General features: G+C 40.1%; 1 protein-coding gene across 1 annotated transcript in view; it reads left to right on the forward strand.

Annotated features, from left to right (window-relative positions):
• Nucleotides 1-22,500, forward strand: part of LOC138053265 (protein NLRC3-like) — a 181,831-nt gene that overhangs the window by 139,631 nt on the left and 19,700 nt on the right. The gene's annotated exons all lie outside the window — the stretch shown is intronic.

Here is a 22,500-nt window from a genome sequence, read left to right on the forward strand (position 1 = left end):
GGTTATCTGTTCGTGGTTGTAAAACGATTCAGAATTTCTGATCCCCCATCACGACACGGAACAAAAACCGCTATATGTTCATAGTTGTAAAAGGTTTCAGAATTTCTGATCCCCCATCACGACACAGTACAAAAACGGTTATCTGTTCGTGGTTGTAAAACGATTCAGAATTTCTGATCCCCCTCAAGGATGTAACAGCATACAGTCTGTTTATGGTTGTAAAGGGGATTCAGTATTTAACACGTTCCAAAGTAAAATGTTTTTTTTTTTTTAAATGACTAATTCCGAAATTCTGCACCCGATGAAATCCGAAAAAAATCACAAAAACGTGACTGTGAGAGCAGTGATACTTTATCTGGACGCAGAAATTCTGCATTTTTAATGGTTAGAATGCCCTTAGCTGCTGTAGCGAGCAGAAATTCTACGCGAGGTGAAATCCGTGAAAATATATCAAAACCTAACTGCACATTCATTAGACAAATTCTGCATCCATCGTGTTCAATGGTTAGAACACCGAATTAACGTTCTAAGCTGATAAAAAAAAATGGAAAGACCTAAGAATCCGTAAAAATCGGAAAAACTGGACTGTTCATTTTCGCAGTTGCTAATAAAATGCCAAATTCAGCACAGAATGTGCTAAGATTTACTGAATTTATGTAAGTTGTGTTCTGCACACAGGAAAGTGAGAATGTTTACAATCAAACGTAAACTCTGCAAGAGGCAGTGACTCCATGATCAGTGCTTCGAGATAATCTAGTTTTCTATTTACTGAAATTTTATCCATATAAAACATTATTTATAACGAAAAGGTGTAAAACACTTGGAGATTTCCGGTTGTCGTGAAAGGAGAAAAACAGCATTAGGATCTTTCTTTGCAGGACGTTTTTCCATTATTTCTGGTGTCTGAAACGGTTCCCCGAACTGATATGGTGGCTTGAACTAACTGATTTAAGATAGTAGAAGATCAATCTTGACTCTGTGGAAACAAAATATGTAAATAAGCATAAATAGGTTGGTGACAGAGAGAGCTCTTTTCCTTTACGTGTCAGTTCACAAGTCGAAAGCGGATGATGAGCTTGTTGCTCTATGACCCTCCCGTCGTTTTTGGTAGCGGCAAATGTTTACAACAATACATATGCATGTAAGTGGCCAGGACTCAGTTTGCCATTGACTTACGTGTGTGAGTGTGTGTGTTTTTCACTGTAGCTATATGGCCGGTAAGCGGTCAAGGTGTTGAGAACATTAAATGAGCGGCAGTCCGATATATATTAAATTGTCAAATCGAAGAATTCCAGTCAATCCAAACCATAGTATGTCGATTAGGAAAGGTTAAGCGATCCTGAAGTGATTTATAGATCTCAAGTCCAGGGATTGGTTTATGCTGGCTGAGAGTTCGAACCGTGATTTGTGGCGCTTAGAAATTCTTTCAGGTCGACTGCCGGTCAAGGTGCTAAAATCACTAAATATATTTTTAAGTGTCACAAAACATGGTTTCGTGCTCTGAGCCCAGCATAAACCAAGCCCTGGACTTGAGATCTATAAATCATTTTAGGATCGCTTGATTTTTCCTAATCGACATACAATGGTTACCAGCCATATAGCCACAACGTTTTGTTTTTTGCTTCGCTTTCTTGAGATCGTTAACGGCAAAATATGAGCTTCGTTTACTGGTCACGTTCATTCTGCAGACTCGAGACATGTTCTTCTCCAATTGAAATTACAAAAGGCTCACCGTTACACTAAGGAGAGCAACTATAAAATACAGTACAGGGCCATTTTTAAAGCCGTAATTCGGCAGTGGCTCGGTGGCTCGTCAATCAAATTGGTTGTTTAAAGAACGAGTAAGGTATATCTTTGAGTGGCTCGACGGCTCGGCGGCTCGTCAGTCGAATTGGATGTTTCAAGGACTAGTATAAGACACAATCAGTAAACTCAGTGCTATATTCTTCACACGATCTTGTATAGTTAACGGAACCGTAAAACGAAAGCTAAAATATTAAAGGAGTTCTAAGGCCTAATCACTGAAACAGCGCTTAGGATTAATCAGTAAACTCAGTGCTATATTTTTCACACGATCTTGTAAAAAGTATAGTTAACCGAACCGTAAAATGAGAGCTAAAATTTTAAAAGAGTTCTTAGGCCTAATCACTGAAAGAGCGCTTAGGAATAATCAGTAAACGAGTGCTATATTCTTCAGAGGATCTTGTAAAAAATGTGGTTGACCGAACCGTATAAAATGAAAGCTAAAATTTTCAAGAAGTGCCTAATCACTTTATTCTTTACAAGATCTCATAAAAAGTATAGTCAACCGTACCGTAAAATGAAAGCTGAAAAATTCAAAGGGTGCTTAGGCGTAATCACTGAAACGAGCGCCGTAGGCTTAATCAGTAGACGAGTGCAACATTCTTCACACGATGTAACGATGTCGTAAAAAAGTGTAGTTAAACGAACCATAAAATAAGAGCTAAGGGTGCTTAGGTCGTAAGTGATCGCATTGCTAGCTTTCGAGCCGAATACACAAATTCTTCTTGACTGGCGAGCCGCCGAGCCACTAGTTCTGTATCTGACATGACTCGTATTAAAGTGATGAGCCATCCAGCAGCAAATATACTTCAGTCTTGAGTGGCGAGCCGCTGAGCCGCTCTATCTAACATGTCACCGTAAGTGGTCCTGTATTCTATAGTTTAGCCCACTAAAGTACAAGGGAACAGAGGCCCTAATTGAGACAACAGAAGCCGATATTAGCAATTTAATACTATTCGGTTGATTTTGGAAAACACTCACCGTTTCAACTTGTACTGAATTTCGTAATGCCAAAGGTTGCAGATTGATAACAAGAGAGCCTCCAATACGGCTGCCATTAGTAATAGAAAGAAAGTCGATATTCTTACCCGTTGATTAGCCAGCCAACATGTACAGCAAGACGGGTAACACTGAAGCCAGTCAAAATGTATTGAAAATCTGGAGCTCCTCTCTTGAAACGTGAATCACGTAGCTTAAGTATTATTGGATAATTTTTCCAGAAGTTTACATAGCTAGCCTTGCGATTGGTTGACATCAATTTAAACCTTTCAAATAGTTTCCGGTAAACATTCGTACCTTTCTGGTGAGCATTCTGAGTCACTGGATTTTTCATTACATATCTCAGTGAATTTCGATGCGTTTGATGCTGGCTCCGAGTTACTTTGTAAATGGGTCTCTGGATCATTCAAAAGAGCTCGGTTGCGATGCGCAAAGGAGTATACTTCCATGACCTGCTCATTATGGAACGATATTGACGAATATGTAGTAATAGGCAACAGTATGTTTGGTTATTACGGTGTGTCGCTCACCGAAAAAGTCACAAACGTTTCGCCCAGGTGAGACCTACCAGTCTTGTTCTTTCATTTTCAGTAAGTACTGAATTCCTTAATTCTTAAGGACTGATTTCTTTTAACGACTGATCGTTTTCATTTTATTTACACATGTAACTCAGGTGCTTGCAAGACTTCTATCAGTCTTGATTTTCCTTTAGATAACCAGAAATTGATCAGTTTGATTTACCAGTATCTTTTTTTAACGCAAGAATCATTAGGAGAGATTGCAGAATATACCCGTCCAAAAAGAAGCGCTACGTTTGCGACGCAAGCCGCATTGCCGAAGAAACGAAAGCTAGAATCGCTTGTGCCGTGGTGCCTTAGTCAGGGGCACCCAACGAGAATATAGTTCAAAACCACTTAAACATAGCATTGTTAAACGTATTTTGGTTTTTAAACGGTAGTTAAAGGCATATTTGTATCCCCTAAAAATTTTTCATCTGTTCGGATTTCCTAGCTGAAAGTCTAGGGATCCGAAAATTGTAGGGATCAAAACTTACCTTTTCGAAAATTTCAGCCAGAAAAAAGCCCGCCGAAAGTTCTAGGTGACCTTTTTAGGGTAAAATTCCGTCAAAAATCGGCAATTATACCATTTTTTAGATGTTCGAAAATCCTAGGACAGGCAGGCAAGCAAGAAATTTTACAACAAATGTTCCGAAAATTCTAGATCTCAAATCGTCTTCCGAACAGATATTTTCCGAAAATTGACGTTGGGTGCCCCTGCTTAGTCGACTTAGGTTGAGTTGAGTTTAGTAGAATGGCTGGTGCCGCAGTGTCGCGGTGCTTGCCTCATGGATTAAAAAACAAGGTATATCCAACACCACGAATGCGGCACTGCAGCAGCAGTGTTTTTGGGGTCCATTTCTTGTGGTCGAGTTTCCTGCAATCTAGGCAATTATTTGTTCCGAAATATCAATAGAGTAAAACGCTCCACTCTTCACAATATTTTTTCATTTCGAAGAAAACAGTATGAATATCTGGATGATGATTGATATTTGTTTTAACTGAGACTGATTTGTATGGTCTCCTGCCTTGCCTTTTTAAAAACCGGAACCGCAATGAGTCATTTATTGTTAATTGTAGGTTGAGGAGTGGCTTTTCACATATTGAGTTAAACAATAGGAAAGCTTCCGAAACCCGGAGAAGGTGCAAGGAAAAATTAAACTGACCCCTTTGATGGGCTTAAAATGATCCTGTCAAATGACTATATTTAGCATCAAATAGCTCTTTGCAAAGAAATTAAAAACTTCTTCTCTGGTTTACACGGAAAGATTTGACGGCCCGATTTATCGGCCCGACGGCGTCCGAGCACAAATCTTGCGTGTATTTAGACAGCCTATGAACGATTTATTCATCGAAATAAAAATCGGTCCCATTAAAAGAATCTGTTGCATTGCAACAGATTTTTTAAAGTCGGGCCGACACTCCAAGAGAAAGCGCAATGCCAATCAAAGGGTTTGCGAGCGGACAGCGCGCACAAATGGCGGATACTAAACAGACAACGGGAAGATCTTTGGAGGAAAAAACGTTTAACACAATTTACACGGTACGACTTATCGGCCCGACAAAACTGGCCGACAAATTGTACCGTGTAAACCAGCCTTAAGATAAGCATTTAATACTTACGGCTATGACGATGTGTTATCAACAGAATATAGTATACTGCATCATTCGTCTCCCTTCCGTACTTTCAATAATTATTGGAGAGGACTTTATTATTCAAATAACAAGTCCCAACTAGAACTTGTGTGACACATTTTGTAGAATTCCTAGAGTTTTTTTTTTTTTAATTGTAATAGTCTGAATGTATCTTATACGCAAACAAACTAACCGTTTATGTGTATAATCTATTAATGTTATGATATCCGCATGGAATAGTTTTTAACGTGTCGGCTTTTTTTTTAGGCGAATGCATTTATAATTGCACTTTTTTTGTGTGGAAGAAAATTGTCTCCTGTGTTTTATGGGGGATCAGAAATTCTGAATCCTCCCCTGTGTTCATAGGGGGATCAGAAATTCTGAATCCTCTCCTGTGTTCATGGGGGGATCAGAAATTCTGAATCCTCTACTGTGCTTTGTGGGGGATCAGAAATTCTGAATCCTCTCCTGTGTTCATTGGGGGATCAGAAATTCTGAATCCTCTCCTGTGTTTTGTGAGGGATCAGAAATTCTGAATTCTCTCCTGTGTTCATGGGGGGATCAGAAATTCTGAATCCTCTCCTGTGTTTTGTGGGGGATCAGAAATTCTGAATCCTCTCCTGTGTTCATGGGGGGATCAGAAATTCTGAATCCTCTCCTGTGTTCATTGGGGGATAAGAAATTGTGAATCCTTTCCCGTCTTCTATGGGGAAAAACTCTCGAGACACGAAATTCAGAAGATCATTTGGCTTCTCAAGCGTGGCTCAGACATTAGAATGGAGTTCGGGTAAAGAATAGGAAGTTGCTTGGAGGAATTTTGTGATTCCTTGCAAACAGAGAAACTTTCCCTGTGAATTTTAACACAATTTTAAGATTCAAAGTAAACTACAAAGAACCCTCCCTGGAATTAAGTGGCGATTATGAATTTCCGTGGAAGGTCCACATTTCACTTTCTGCCAATTTTACACTAATTTCCGACGAAACTTCAAAACCTGTATCATAAAAAAGCTGTTTTCCGAGACAGGTTTTCATTTTACAAGGAAAAAACAGCCATTTTTGAGGTGATTCTCAGTATTTGTTCCGAATTTTCCTAAATTGGAATACCACATTTTAGTTTGGAACCCGACAACGTAAAATGACCGACATTAGAGAGATTTAGCATCACTTTTACGTTAAACGGCAAAGGTCGGCTTTCCGTTTCAAGTTTCAAGCAATTTTCATTTTAATATATGATTTTAAGCCAGGGTTACGCTTTTGATAATAAAGGACTCTGCGAATCTCTTAGTACTAGCAAAATGGAACTGCGAATTTCCTACGTCTTCTTAAAGCGTATGGTTGGCTGCATGTATTGGGCAGCAGATTATGAATTTTGCTATTCTCGTTCTTACATATAGACTCAAAAAGCTGTTTCGTGATTGCATCCTGGTGATCAAGAACGGAAACCGTTATTAATGCACTCCCAAGTGCCTCGGCACAAGATTTACGTACCACCCTTGATCTGGGTCTGCTTGCAAATACTTTGACAAAGAATAATGAAACGCGGGATATGCGTAGTCCAGCGACGATCTAATGCATGTTCAGTAGTAGTGTGCTACTAGCTATAGATCTCTAGCGGGTATGTCCGCAGGCTTTAATTAACTTTCTTAACTAACTCCTCAACGTGGTCGTTCCATGTTAAACTGTTATTAATCATGACCCCGAGTAAAAGGAAGGACAGGAAAGGAACTTTATTTAAGTGTCTAGTAGATTTAGCGCTGGAGCACTAATTGGGGACACTGTAAAGTGAAATTAACAATTAACACAACAAGTCAAATGTTGGTTTTTGAGGAGAGGGGAAACCGGAGTACCCGGAGAAAACCTCTCGGTGCAGAGTAGAGAACCAACGAACTCAACCCACATATGACGCCGAGTCGAGGAATCCAACCTGGGCCACATTGGTGGGAGGCGAGTGCTCTCACCACTGCACCATTCCTTCACCCAGCTTGGCACCCCTAGCTTGGCACTTGTAGTGATTGAAGTTGTGTGCAGGACGTGAACACTTCAGCCGACGGTAAACTATAAATAGTTTCTCCTCAATCAACCATATCGACCGCTCCTAGACTGGCTCAGTTGATTGAGCATCGGACTATTCTGCGGGAGGTAGAAAGATCAAAACACCGGTCGCACCAACACTCAGGGTCTGTAATAAATAACTCAGGAGAGAGCGCTGCCTTTGTTAGTTCTCTCGGATAAGCGCTAAGGAACATAAAACGTAGGCCCCGTCTCACATGACTTGCGTGGGACGTTAAAGAACCCACACTCTGTTCGAGAAGAGTCGGGGACGTTGTTCCCTGTGTGTTGGTCTCATTCTGTTCTAGGGGTACCTGTGTAAAACTACTTGTTATTCAACTAAGGATTGTGCCTTGTTATTGCGCATAGGTTCAGCGCATCTCGAGATACTCGGAATTCCTATGGGTGGTGCTTATTAAGGCAGGTATATTTTTGCGCGGTTTAAAACTATGCGGAGAAAGAAGAACTTAGCAAACGCTCTTGGACTCCAAAAAGAAAATTGGGGCTAACCAGGCATTTTTCAGAGATAATTAAGCTTCTATTTGGGAAAGTACGCTATACATACCTTTGTAATGTAAAGCTTTAAACAAATATTGTAGAGGAATTATCTATGATAAATTCGTGGTTAGCAACAATTTTTTTTTTGGATTTCAATAACACTTGAATGTTAAGATCTGCTTCTCCCGCATATTCAGTAGACGGCGCAAAAATACCTTTGAATTATTAGGCACCGCCCTTAAGATTGTAAAGTGCACGACTGCCATTTGCGCTGTAAAAGCAGAAGTGTTGTTTATTGACCCTTAAAAACGCCTAGGGGAGTGGTTAGCTACACAGTCATTCATTCACCGTTTTTACCAATTCTACCTAACAACAACGTTCTTAATAATTCTATCCCTTGAGAGTGTGTACACATTTTTCATGCCGAATGATTTGGGATAATCTCGAGATCAATAGAACAATGCGAAGATATATTTTCAGATGACGTTCTCACAGACGTCATCGTCCTTGCTTGACGTCCCTTGTTCCCTGCCGCCACTACGAAGACGGCGTAAACGGGAACGACCCGCCGTTGTTTTGGTCGTCTGAAACTTAACAGCGAAAGCAACGACAAAACGAAACTTGAATGTTTCATGGGTGACTTAAGGTGGCTCAAACCAGTTTCAACACTTGAAAGAAACGTTCCTATAAGAAGGATTGACGTTACAACACTTTGTCACTTAACAGTAATATTATGGTACCATATCAAACACCAATTATTGCTGAAAAAGATGCGATCATTTTTTTTACGCAAAACGTTACCGTGAAAACAGGAAAGCCTTGCAAAAACACCCCATATTTTGACTTTAGCTGCTCATATCTCAAAAATGAACTCGGTGACCCCCATTTCTTATTTCTGAAATGTAATCAGCATGCCGGGATAAAACATTCGGCAAAGTTTAAAAAAATTCTGTGAAGCCAATTCAGAGACACCTTAAATAACTGAAAATTTGAGGTAGCTCTGAATCCGCTACACAGAATTTTTTAAAACTTTGCAGAGGACTTCATCTTGGCCCGTTGATTACTTTTGTGGAATGAAAAATTGGAGTCACTGAGTTAAGACAATTGTGCTATGCTTAGGGCTTGCTCATGGTATTTAGAGAGTATGGATGAGGTTAACTGACAGCTGAGATTCGGCAAAAAAACTTAACTGTTTGCTGAGAAATGATTTGTTTTTTAACTGATAGCTGAGAATTGTTGTTGTTTTTTTTAAATGTTAGCTGAGAAATGGCCAAACATTTAGCTGACAGCTGAGAAATGGGTTGAAATTTAGCTGATAGCTGAGATTCCAGCACTCCACTGCTGACCCTCTATTTAGATCCCATTTTAGCGAATCCAGTCCAGACAGACAAGCCGCAAAACGGCTAAACGATACCACTCTAAAGCCAAATGTTTCGAATTTACTTCTGTTGCAAGGTATATTTTAAAGGAGAGGTAATAATGCTAAAGTATAACAGTTACAAAGAAGCAGTTACGATGAAGCGAATTAGAGACGGACGCACCACTCACACCAGGTTCCTTAAGCAAACTCCAGGGGGCCGGTTCCTGAAAGGAGGAATAAATTATACCAGGTATAACAGTTATTCCAGGGATAAATCTGCTATTCTAGGAATAACTATACCAGGAATAAAAATCGGTTTCCGGAAGCACTATTTATTCTTGGAATAGCTATTCCAGGGATAAGTTTGCTATTCTAGGAATAAATCGTCCATCAAAAGGGGATTCCCACCTGACAAACAGGTTTGGCAGGAAATTGAGTGCAATGCGCGCGGGCTGCCTGTGGTTAAAGCACTGTGAAGAGAGTGAAGGACGAAATTTTTCTGTATCTGAGTAAACATGGATCCGGAAGAGCATAACGGAAACAGTGCCGAAAAAAGAAAAAGGAAACCAAATTTTACTACCAGAGAGTTGACAATAATTACAGAAAACGTGGAGACACGTACAAATAAAGGCATCTTACAAGGCAAGTTTACCGACAATGTTACTAATAAAACCAAAACTGAAACATGGAAAGCCATTACAGAGAAGGTTAATGCCGTTGGTGTAGCCAGCAGAACCATCTACGAAGTAAAACAGAAAGGGCTCTTCAGCACGGCCAAGAAGAAGCCAACAAAAAAATGTGCAAAGGAAGACGGGTGGTGGACCGGCACCGGGCGAGCCCTCCGAAACAAGTAAAATGATCATTGAAGTTTATGACAACGCGCCCGGTTTTTCTAAATGTGCATTGAAAAGCCTAAAACGCAGCGGTCTGGCGCGTCTTGCATCAGCAAAACGACCAAACAGCAACATATCGGCCATCTTGTTTTTGCAGATTTATCCCTGGAATAACGATTTATTACCACCTCGCAAGGTGTAGTAAATCTTTCCCAGATTTATTCCCTGAATAGCGCTATTCCTTCTTTCAGGAACAGAATTTATTCCGGGGATAAAGTTATCCCTGGAATAAGGCACATTTATCCTTGGAATAGAGTTATTCCTCCTTCCAGGAACCGGCCCCTGTACAATATACTAAGCTGTAATTCAACCTCACTTGACTATTTTAATACTGCTCTGGGATGACTGTGGAAAAATTCCACAGGACAAATTACAAGACTTCAAACTAAAATAGCTCTTGTTTTGATATTTTAAAGTTTAATATGATTTAGGCTCGATTATCAACCGTCGTTTCGGAAAAGGAGCCTGAGCGCGGTCCTGTCTTCGTTATGATTCCGAGTCTCTCTCGGCCGGGAGGAACGAGCATCAGACACGAGAGAATGGCGAAAATGGAGCATAGTTGCGATGCTGACGTTCGAGCTTCTTGGCAGAACAAAATCTTGCTCACCATCAGCAAATTCACACAGTGAGGATGGTTTCTAAATTTCCTTACGAGCTGGCTCCAGGAAATGATGAATCGAAATTCTACCGAGTATGCCCCGCGTCATTGTCTCATTTGGGAATTTAAGCAAAGACGACGACTACGGCTACGTCACCGACACAAAGCAGGAATATTAGTGGTTAAAAAAACAATAATCGTGCTGCCCGTGCAGTATGAATTCCAGTGCAGTTTTTTGCCATACTCCACAAAACAACAACGTAAAATCACCAAATTTTAGGTTTTGACGACAACGTGAGCATGTAGCGAGGAACCATTTATTTTCTGATCTATTTTTACTATAAAACCGTAGCTACAGGATAGTTAGTCGCCCGTACTGTACATGTATTAGTGAGCAAGACAGAATAATCGCAAAATACTTGCCATATTGCTGAGTTATATCTTGGAGAGACGTGTTCCTTGAGGTTGCCGTTGTCTTTGCATGGAGGTGGAATAACCCGCTTGTCCATATAAACGTTAATTTTTTCAGCCTCGCGTTTACATGATAGGTGAGGTAACCCGCCGAGACGGGTTGCACGGTCTACCAGACCGGGTAACCCGCCCAGCTGGGGTGGCGTTTTGCAATGTAAACGCTTGAAGGTGGGGTAACCCGCCCAGCCGGGGTGTGCTTGTGTTGCAATATATTGCCTTTGGCGAAGGCCTTGCAGCATTAAAAGTGATAATAACAAGCCACAGCACTGAAAAGTTGAGCGAGCCTTTGAGTAGCTAATGAAAGAAAAACAAAAGCATTAACCGCCAGAATGCGCCTTTCCCCTGCCGTTTTGCCTGTTTACGTACTCAGCGAGCCAGCAGTAGCCTCGAGAAAGGTCACCCAGGACCCTGGGGTGGTAAGAGTGCATGTAAACGCGAGCTATTTTTCGACCTCACCTACCGGGTTACCCCAGTTCCATTTAAACACAGCCTAAACTCCCCGCAGTTGACTATGACAACGTAGCTAACAAAAACCACAATAACTCCTATTCAAATGAAAGTCGTAAGGGTGAAATCGAGAGGCCTACTAAACTTAATCATTTCTTTCACATATTAGTATGGGCCGGGTCTCGATAGGGTTAACCGTTAGCCGTGAACCGTCAAAAAAGATTAACCGTTAGGCGTGAAAATTCAAAAAATAACCGTCAGCCGTGAAAAAATTAAAAGCATTTAGCGTGATTTTTAAATTTTATTTTTAAAAGTGAAATAGGGAGTATTTCGAAATAATTAGCCGATACTTCGGAGCACTCAAGACCGATTTACTTCCATTGCACTATATTCTATGATATTTGTTTCCACTAGGCTTGTCTGAGAAGACAAAACAAGTCCCAAATAACCGCCCAGTTGGAGGTCTCGACAAAAATGTAAGTCACACTTATTCTATTCAATATGTGTAGTAAGGCCTTACTAACACAGAGAACCCCAAAAAGCAAAAAGCCAAAAAATATATGTTTCATTTTCGACGAGGGACATGTCTGTATTTTTCGTGTAAGTGAACCGAAACGACAATAAAAATAACCGTTAAACCATGAAAGCTTGTGTACTTATTGACTGAGTGGAAGGGCCGGACGGGAAAATATTTGGCCCGAGGTCATCATGGTGTACGGACCGAGCGCAGCGAGGTCCGTGCTCAATGACCGAGGGCCAAATATTTTCCTGTCCGGCCCGACCTAAACTCAGTCAATAAGCATTTATCACATGGGCTCTTTACACTATCTAGTCATGAACGCTCAGGATATGAAGTTGGATAAAACAAGTCACAAAAATTTGGACAGAAAATGTATCTAATATGTTGTTTGCATTTACTTTTCTGGCTGTAAATCACTTGGATATTAAAAAGAGACGAAATTCTCTAAAATTGCATCGCGCTGAGCAGTATGTGTTCCTAGCAGGGCCGTACGGCTCTTTCCGGCCCTCCTCGCGCTAATGTGTAGGCCCTCATACGGGCATTTTCCCAATAGATTTACAATGAAAGCGCGCGCGAGGCCGTACGTAGGGGCCATATGATAAGTTTCATGTTTATCAAGTGAAGCTATGATCCTCGCAGTTATGAACGCAATTTTTGCAATTGCGTAGAGAAGCCTGAAAAATTCAGGACTTCAACGGGGTTTGAACCCTCTAACCAACTGAGCTATGAAGCCACTGACGTTGGGAGCTGGTCAATTATGGGTTCTAGTGTTCCCGTGAGCAATGATTCAATGATGAAATGATATATGAAATGGATCATATATGAACTGCGGATATGAAATGATTAGAGCGTCGCACCTGTATCGCGAGGTCACAGGTTCAAACCCCGTTGAAGTCCTGAAATTTTCAGGCTTCTCTACGCAATTGAAAAATTGCGTTCATAACTGCGAGGATCATAGCTTTACTTGATTCATATCCGCAGGTCATATATGATCCATTTCATATATCATGTTATCATATGACCCGTACGGCCCCGCGCGCGCTTTCATTGCAAAACTATTGAGAAAATCCCCGTATGAGGGCCGTACGCGATGACGCGAGCAGGGCCGGAAAAAGCAGGACGGCCCTTCTAGGATCGCGTACGGCCCTCATACGTGTTGAAAGCGCGCGCGAGATGAGAACCAAAATGAGCAACGTAAGTGAACATTCCGAATTTTGTTACCCGGAAAAAAAAAAAAAGGAAAAGCGCGGTGGTCATATGATAAAATGCTAATTGACTGAGTTAGGTCTGGCCGGACGGGAAAATATTTGGCCCTTGGTCATGGCGCTCGGCCATGACCTTGGGCCAAATATTTTCCCGTCCGGCCCTCCCACTCAGTCAATAAGTACACAATCATTATTTAATTGTTATATAGCTGAATTTTCCTCCCAGCGCGCGCTCTCAATGGTTACTTCGAGGTCACATGACATTTGACAATAAAACTGTTTCCCGCCAAAAGTTTCTGAGCGGGCAACAGTGCAAAATCTGGACGTCAGAGGGTAACAGTGCACTGTTACCCGCGAATGTTGACCGACGACCGCCGTTGCTGTTGCCATTGCACGTTTTTCTTTCTGTGCTATGTAACAAATCACTTAATGACTGGTCCCTCGGGAAATAGTTCATTTTGTTTCCCTCGAATTTCAATTGAGATTCTCGGGAAACAAAATGAACCGTTTCCCTCGGGACCAGTCATTAAGGACGGTGCCTATTATTGTTATTGCGTATACGTTTTGCGAATCTCCAGATACTCGGATTTCCTATCGGTTGTGCTTACTAATGCAGGAATATTTTTGCGTGGTTTTAAAACAATTCGGAGAAAGCAGAACTTAGCAAGTGCTCTTGCTATCCAAAAAGAAAATCGGGGGTAGCCATGTATTTTTCAGAGATAATCAAGCTTTAATTTGGAAAGGAACGCCATACATTGCTTTGTATTTTAAAGCTTTTTATGAATATTGTTGATTAATTATCTTTGAACAATGCATGGTTACCCCCAATTTTCTTTTTAGATTTTAATAACGCTTGTTGAGATCTGCCTTTCCCGCATATCCATACAGTCGCGCAAAAATACCTTTGAATTAGTAGGCACCGTCCTCCGACTGAGACCCTCTAATGATCTTTGGTCATGTGCTGCCGCCATATTGAAAGCCGAGAAGACCCTGGGAACGAGGTTGGCTCTTGATCACAATGTAACGAATGAAGTTTGGCGATATCGATCGTAAATGTTTTATCTCGCTTTCCAGTACGGGACAAATACTACGAGACAAGGGAAAACCATTGAGAGGGAAACTTTCCGCCACAAAAAGCTTAGCTCTATTTTCCGATCCGACTCCAGCTGAAAAGGCACCTTTGTTGCCGTCACCTGCTTCGATACACACCAATTGCAGGAAATCCTGCTTCACTTTTATTTTCATTTTCGTTATAAAGGCCTCCAAGATCTTTCTGTTTCCAAATTAAGGTCGCCCGAAAGAAGGAAACATTCACTACATTTTGTGCAAGGTAAGCTTGCTTAATTAACAAATTTCCACTTCTTAAGCGGTGTAGCGGTCCGTTTATTTCACTGTTTTAATATGGCTTTAGAGTACATGTATATATTCAATGAATCTGCGTGTAAATATGTTGTTGTTCGAGATAGGCTTCCTTCACCATTGTTTCAAGCAACTGTTTTCCCAAATTGAGAAATATCGTGACAATACGCCTTTGTACGGAGAAAGCGAAGTTAATGGTTAAATTGAATGTAATGGCATGGAAATGGCTGGGCTGGAGACAGCACAAATTGAACATAGGCAATCCCGAAGTACTAATCTGCTCTGACTCACAAGCTGGACACTTTGAAGTTATTAATTTTCTTGGTTTGAGTTAGTTTATCACCAAGTGTGTGGGTTTTTCAGGGTTGTTTTGGCTTAAAAGAAATGGAGTGAGCAGAAGACAGCAGCCCCACCAATTGTAGTTTATCTACGTAGCTGAGAATTTAGGTGAGTTCATCAATGTCTTCTCGTACAACAGGCCTTCTGATAGGGTGCGATTAAAAAATGCAAATTATGCGATTTTTTCAGGACAGATTGTGCGATTAGAAAGGCCAATTATGCGATAAATAATGTAAATTATGCGATTTTTTTCTCAGCAATTTTAAGCTTGTTTTATAAGGTTTCAGGTTAAGAAAAACACTTTTTTGCTGCTCTAAAGACATTTTGAACACAAAGGAACAGTAATTATGTATCTCGATCAACATTAGTTGGGATAAATTAAAAAAATGAGGTCTTCTGCACTACCGGTGCACCATGTTAAAAGTTGGAAGGACACAGCTAACATGCCAAATGAATGATCAAGGTGCTTGTCAACCACGAACTTCCAAAGATGGTCAATCACAATGGGGCCATACCCCCATTTATACGAGAGAAAATAAGCTGCGGCTTTCTCTGTTACAGAAGACTCGAATGTTCATCCCGTATAAATGGTACAAAATCTACGTTCACGTCTTTTTCAAGCCGCGGCTTATATTGACCTGGGAATATACATTTGTATAAATAGTTCCTTTTGCGTATTTGTACACCGTGGCCAGAGTAAGCTGCGGCTTATTTTCTCTCGTATAAAAGGTCCTAATATTGCACGACGAGAAAAACATCAGTCCATCGTCCACGTGTAGCGTACTTGTGAGGTACTTTCTTGTTCGATCGTGAGCTGTCAGATTGGGCGGAAGATGGGAACTTCCTTCTTCGTCGAAGAAAAAGGGAGCGTTTTCACAACAAACTTATCCATGAGTAAGTTTTTATCAGTTTTCAACGAAAGAAACTACATTTGCCGAAAAACTTACATCTTCACTTATTTTTCACAAATCTCTTTTCTAAGAGAAGGCAACTGTGTCATTTCAGTGGTGTGTATATAATGGCGTGTTTGTGTTGCACCAATAGAAGGAGACTCGTACCAGGTCCCCGACATGAAAAATAAAGCCTTGAACTGTTTACGAAATAAAATGTTTACGAAATCGAAGGTGACAGGTTTTTTAGCCTTTTTCCAAGATAAATCATCTTAAAAATGGCAGATTTATGCAGGAATTTCTAAGAAACGTGTTGATTTATGTTTCATTTTATGAATTTTGCACGTCCTTTTGTGAATTATGCGATTTTTCGTGAATTGTGCGATCGGATGCGATTTGAGGTCGATTGTGCGAAATCGCACCATCGCGTAATATCAGAAGGCCTGGTACAACCTCTTCCGCTCTTTAAATACCATTAGCGAATCTCGATCTTGCTTTAAATGAAATGTTCCACTAGCGACTTCCATGCTGAGCACAGACTGACTTTAGGCATTTCATTTCCTATGTTTGTACTGACTTACATGTGCGTACAGCAGTTATCTGACACATTCATGCCATTTATTGGAGTAAAGATGATAAGCTTGATAAAAATCATGCATTAATTGGTTGAACGATAAACTGACTGAATTTTCACTGCAAAGTAAACGCACCATGAGTGCCTCAACTCATAGTGTCATGGTAATCTTTGTGGACGCAAACAATGGACATTAAGATTAAGGTAGCTCCATTTGGAACACATTCTTTTGGTGTCCATAACTAAAAAGGTGGAAGACTGCGACTAGGGTCTTTCCTGTGAGGAAACTCCTGGTCCATAACAAAAAGGGCTTTTTATCTTTTGTTGTGTGAGGTAAATCTTGATACATGTATCAGGACTCCCCATCCCCACAATGGCTTATTTTACCCATTTGCAGAGATGGGGTAGGGGGAGGGGGTATTCATGCCTCTCTCTGTAAGTTCTGGTCCACAAGTGTAAAAAACAGGGATTAGCCTGAACTCTTTGTCCATGATTGTAGATTTAATTTGTGATGTAACTACCCTACCCTAGACATCTGTAAAGCAATATCATAGGTTGTTAAAACACATGCTTAATCCCAAGCAGACTGCCTTGTGTTTTAATGATATTGTGTCAGTTACTGAGAAGTTTTTCTTTTTGAATTTGAATTGAACACTTCACCCTGACATTATTTTTGTCTTGCAACACTGGCTGCAAACCATTTGTTATGTAAAATCCAAAATTCCATTCTTCTATAAAAACAGATTTAGTACTTTGTGAAGTATGTGTACACGACCTTTCTTAAATTTTATTGAACTATATATTTTGCTCTTGATGGCTCTCAGTAGTAGTAACAGTCTCGCTGATTTTTTAAAGCAAAATTTTGAATTAGAATTCTGCAACTTACATACATGTACATAATTTATGAATTGACCATGACATCTTAAAGGTGGATGCTATATTTCTTGTCTCTGCTGTAGTGATGAAATCTCTAACGGCCTATTTTTGATTTTGTTTTCTTGAAAGGAGGGAGCGTTTTAACCGAAGATGTGATTTCCAGATATTTCTGAATAATATTATTAAAGATCGAGTTATTGCAGGTATGTACAGTGAGCTTGTAAGACTTTGTAATCCTACAAATTCTGTGGTGTGCTTCCAAATCAAATTTACTGTTACAGTAATTAATTATAACACAATACCTACTAATATCAGAAATAATATTTCAAAAGATATGAAAACTACAATCTTGAACAAAATTGTTGAGAAAATTCTTCTTTTGGACTAACTACGATCACAAGTATGAAAAACAAGCTCTCGTTTGCCCCCCATCCCGCCTGATCAATGTTGCTACTCGAAACAAAACATGTCGAACCTGGGATTATCAACATTGCTCAGGGGGGATGGGGGATGGCTGCTAGGGTGCGATATTGAGGTTGCTGTGCATAAAGGAACCCCTGTTTTTAATATTCTTAACCCTTTTGTCGAAGATTGTAGGCTTGGGAAAAATAAAAGGTGCCCATAGTTTCAGATAATTTTGAAACAGCTTCATAAATATTTTTGTCACCCACCATTATAATAATTATTGTACTTATAATTAGTGCCCTGTTTTCCCGCAATCATTGCGACCCTGTGAATTTGATTTGGAAACTGTTTTAAGGAGGTGGGTGTGTGCATTTTTTAGGGGGAGAGGAGGAAGTGGGCTAGAAGTGGGTCAGTTGATCATGGAGGGGAGGGGGAGGGGGAGGGGGGTATTTGGGTCTGGATGAAAATTAATCTCCTGATTTTAGATCTCCAGAGGTTGGCATCACTGTATTTCATGCAAGGCTGGCTGCAAACCATTTCTTATGTAAAATTGAAAATTCCATTCTTGTGCACAACAGAGAAATACTTTGTGAAGTACATGGCCTTTCTTTAACTTTATATAGTTTTTTCTCTGTGGCTCTCAGGGGTATCTTTTAAAGTGGCCCTGTGACCATAAAATCAATTCATATTTTTCTTTGGATTTCAAAACTATGTTAACAAAACACTAAGTGACCCACGTTCTTAAGCCTTGATTTCAAAAAGACACCTCTTTATTTTAACTGTAATTTTCCTATTTAAGGTGATTCCCTAGTATTGCACTGCGCATCCTGTTCTGCGCATAACACAGTGTAAGCCCCGTTCGTATTCAGGCATGGCTAAGAGGCTTTATGGTCAAATTTCATGGCTCTTTGTCTCACAAGTCTCAACGGATATTTCTAAACAAAACAATGTTTAAATTTAACCATAAAGACTCGTACCAATGTGTGAATATTGATATATCGAACGTGGCCAAAAACATTTCAAAATGCCGACCTTTCGTGAGGGAAAGCTCGCTAGAAAGAAGAATGGCCGTTTTCAGAGCACAGCAGTAAAGAGCAAAACAAGAAACGTTTTGGACTCTCACAAAACAAAAAGTCGAGTGATAGCCTTGATAATGCTAAAGAAGATTTAAGTCCGACTGTGAAAGTGAAACCGCGCTATCGGGGAGACGTGTTGTCGAGGGGTCGAGCTTGGTTTGCTTTCTGTTTTCTCCTAAACGAGGTTGGTGACCTATCTTTTTTTTGGCATAATTTTATTCTCTTACTCATCTTCTTTGCGCTGTAAAAAAATTACAAAAAATTTACGTCAGAAAAAAAAGTTACAGGAAAGATAGTATTCGTAGCCATCACTCGTGGACACAAAATTGTCTCCTCGAGATCACGCACCCGAAGAACATTTGTAGTCAGTGCCTTTTCAAGACTTGTGCCTGTGCCATAAAACAAACATTAAATTATTCCTTTTGAGCAACACAATTCACCTGTTTTGTTATTTCAAGAATTACGTCAAAGCTGTGCTTCCTGTTCGTGCAAAACGTAGCCTGAACCGATGGAATAAACTTGTCCTTGATAGATGAAGGCGCAATGATTAAATGAGTAACTTGAGCAAGTTATGTCTCTCAAACGAGCTTGGTGACCTACTTTTTTAATTGCACATTTCGAATCACCATAATATAGGGAACAATCGAGAAAAGTTTTAAAAAAATCTTACGACAACTTCTATTACTAAGGAATCACCTTAATGGTCCGCCATTACTAACATTATGTTCTTGAGAGAGCTGGATCGAGGAGAAAATGACGTTAAAGGCTCACTAGTTTAACAATGCAATACGTGTGTACGCCGCAGAATTAATATGCAGCTCGAGGGTATTGGGCTTACAGACTTTTTAACTCACACTTTGCATATATAATAAGCTGTGTTCACACGCTGAAATTTTAAGCTAGTGAGCCTCTGACGTCACTTTTCCCTGGATCTAACCGTCTGAGGTCCAATCGGTCAGTTTTGAACGTGAGTAATGGCGGACCGTGAAATCCAAAACTTACAATCAAAGTAAACGGCCTTTGGATAAAAATCAAAGCTCAAAATTTTGGCAGTCAGGTGTTAAGCAAACACACTCTCAAAATCTGGAGGAAAAATGGAAGTGGTTTTTTTTTATCACAGGGACACTTTAAAGCAATACCTTCTGAACTTTTGAATAGGCTAGTTTTCAATTGTGCAGCAACAAAAGAACAGAGTTGAGGTTCAGGGGAATAATTTGCATTTTCCTTTGTTTTGAACAAAAGAAAATGCTAATTATTCCCCTGAACCTCGACTCCATTCTTTGTTGCTGCACAGTTCGAAACTACAATCTTGGACAAATTAAATGGAATATTGAGAACACCCCTCCCCCCAAAATCAGTGACGGGAAAATGGCGCGTTTTGGCCTTCATGCACCTTCATCCTTGATTTGGGGGAAAGGGGGCGTTTCTGTTCCATTTTATTCTGTCCAAGATTGTCTATGAGCCCCTGCTTGGCGTTACCAGTAGTATATGGGGTAATCATGACACGAAATCTGCTCTCGTACGCTCAAAAGTTACATCATCCGAATACCTGAGAGTTGACTGTAATTATTTTCATAAGCTATATTTACGTTTAAAGCAGGAGGCCTATAAAATGAGAACATAAATTGCAAACAAAAAAGAGAATAAGACTATTGGGGAAAAAAAAGAAAAACAAAAAGAAAGAAATCGGATGTAAGGAGGATTCGAACCTTCTACCAGAGATTACCTACCACATCCAACTATCCAACCTACCGACATTCTACGCTTTACACTTTGTATCCCTGTGCTAACCATACCGAACACATAAACCTGTTGAATTTTTAAGAAGTGCATTTGAGCTCCCTTTAAATTTGTTGGCGATATTTACCTGATCTATCTTCTGATTTTTTCACGCTAAAAAATAGAGCATGATTTACGTTTACAAAACTATTAATGGGCACGATTTGCGGGCTATCAGCAACGAATTTTGTCGATTTTTCACGATTTTGTCGTCTGGCCAGAAAGGTGACAGAACAGATTGACACTTTTTTCCATTGCTTGTTAACCGTGCTTAACCGTTGAAAAGCGTCTCAAAACAGACCTTAATCGTATAAAAAGTCTCGTGAATCCTGCCTTAAACGTTTTAATGTCATGTAAAACCATTCAAGTGCTCTACAAAGCTTTAAAAGCGCTACTTTAATGCTTGAGTCTTTTGCCATTGCTTCGTTTAATCTCGGCGATGCGACCCTACATAGACCCTATAGTTTTATCGATTAACTCCCCAGAAATGCTTTCAGAGTAAGATCAGTAGTGGGCTTGAGAACTCTAACTCTTACTTTTGTTTCCTCGGGTATTCTTTTTCTCGATTGCATTTTTTTCGTCAATTCTACGTAGAGTTATACCCTTATTCTTGATCGTACTGGCAAATTTTCATTTAGGTTTGGCTTTTTTATACGCTCCGCTTTTCTTAAAATATCTTCCATGTAGTACATGTATCTCAACATAGCAACACTAGCGACGGGCGTGACTGCGTCAGAGGCCAGTGGTTTCGGATGATTAATGTGTTGACATATGACCTTTTAATTGACCAAATCTTGAATTTGTGACGTCGTAGCCTCCACAGACAATCTTGGACAAATTAAATGGAACATTGAGACCACCCCTCCCCCCAAAATCAGTGATGGGAAAATGGCGCGTTTTGGCCTTCACGCACCTTCATCCTTGATTTGGGGGAGAGGGGGCATTTCTGTTCCATTTTATTCTGTCCAAGATTGTAGCTTATTACACTGTAGATGTGCAACTTAATTTATTGTGTACAGTACATACTAGTTAATTAATTGAGCATGACATCTTAAAGGAGGATCCTTGAATTCCTGTCTCCGCTGTAGTGATAAAATCTCTCACTGCTTATTTTCGGTTTTGTTGTCTTGAAAGGAGGAAACTTTTTGACCAAGGATGTGATTTTCAGACTTTTCTGAATTATAAATTAAAGAAGTATTGCAGGTATGTACAATAAGCATGCATGTTTATGTTAGACTTTGTAATCTACTTGTATTTTAACATCACCCATGTTTCAGACAATTTTGAAATGTCTTCGTAAATATTTTTGTCACCATAATTTTGTCTAACTTTACAGTAATTTTACTGACTTGCTCACTGCACGAAATTGACTGAAGGTTAATATTTAAATTATTATTTAACAACTGCGTCGCTAAGTGGAGGTTGGGTGGCTGAGACATCCTGGAGCTTCCACTATTGGAAGCCAGCTCCAAGATAGAGACTGTACCCGTGGCTGGCAAAACCTGACAAACCCGCCATGAGCCCCCACGCCCCAAGAAGACAGCCACCCATCACACTGATAAACAGTGGAAAGAAGACGGGGCAAAGGGACGGAAAAAACCGCTAAACGCTCCACACAAAATGCTCCTTCTTCCCGCCACAACAATGAATAAGCTCTACAACACAAAGAATGAGGGATCCAACGAATGCGCAAGTATACATTGTGTAACAAAACCACTGACAACATGACTGCAGTTGCTCATGTTGACTGCAGTCGCTCTTGTCTCTTGTACAAAAATGTAGACTTGTTGCAGTCACATGTTTGGTAGGGGAAAGATTCTTCAAGCACAAAATTATATATAAATTTTCTTGGTCATGATGTTACAGCAACAACCCCAGATCAAGGCATCACTTCAATTTAATATCTGTATATTAATTGACCACATTTGAAACTTCAAAACTTATCAAATATGTCATCTTAAAAGTTTAATTAATTTTTTCTGTGTATAAATTTACTTGTAGCTGTACCCTCCATGCAACAAGACAAAAAACCTCCCGGAGAAAAGAGAGGACCAACAACAAATTCAACCCACATATGACGCCGGGACGGGGAATCGAACCAGGGCCGCATTGGTGGGAGTGCTCTCACCACTGCGCTATCCCTGCTCCCCTAAAAAATTAGTCTTTC

This window comes from Montipora capricornis, chromosome 6, assembly GCF_036669925.1.
Source record: "Montipora capricornis isolate CH-2021 chromosome 6, ASM3666992v2, whole genome shotgun sequence".
Lineage (NCBI taxonomy): Eukaryota > Metazoa > Cnidaria > Anthozoa > Scleractinia > Acroporidae > Montipora > Montipora capricornis.